Genomic DNA, 728 nt, shown 5'->3' with positions numbered 1-728 from the left:
CCGCCGGCGCCGCCGGCTCCCCCGCTCCGGGCCCCGCGCCCTCTCCTCCCCCGCGCCTGCCGGACCGGCGAGCCGCTGCTGGCCAATAGCCTCCCAGAAGGCCTTTGATAGGCACCGCCTCTGACCAGTAGAAAAAGAGCGACAGGGAAGGAGCGCTCTCAGCTCCGCCCTTTCTCCCAAGGAACGGCAAGGCGATACCGTCGCCTCCCGGCCAATCATCAAGCCAGCCGGGAGTGAGTGGCAGTAGAGCTGACCAATGGAAAGGCTGAACCTGCTCGACTGGTGAGAAGTCCACGCTAGGCCCACCTTCTAGACGCCGGCTGGTTTCCGCCCTCCCGGAAAGCCTGTGCGCTGTATGCGCATGCGTGGAGGGAGTAGCGCGGTGCGGTGCCGCGCCCAGTGTGCTTTGCTGAAATGTGTCCGGCTGCCCATGACAGGACCAAGGGCAGCCGGGGAGGCGCCCGGCTGTAGGCGCTCCGTTGCCGTCATGGCGCGTATAGCAGTGATGGGGTGTGCTTCAGAGTGACCCCCCTCGCAGCCGCGCGTGAGGACGTGGACCGTTTAATGTTTACTCGGGGCGCCGGGAGGTGCTGGCGGGTCGCTCGGGCGCTGCTCTGGTACGCGACCCTCCGCGGAACCCCCTGCCCGAGGCCGTGGCGGCGCGGGGCCGGTGAGGAGGGGAGGGACGCAGGCGCGCGGCAGGCCGGCGGTTGGGGCGCGCGGGACGC

This window comes from Aptenodytes forsteri, unplaced genomic scaffold (genome assembly GCF_000699145.1).
Source record: "Aptenodytes forsteri isolate BGI_AS27 unplaced genomic scaffold, ASM69914v1 Scaffold61, whole genome shotgun sequence".
NCBI lineage: Eukaryota > Metazoa > Chordata > Aves > Sphenisciformes > Spheniscidae > Aptenodytes > Aptenodytes forsteri.
The sequence above is the reverse complement of the archived record's forward strand: the minus strand, read 5'-3'. Positions refer to the sequence as shown.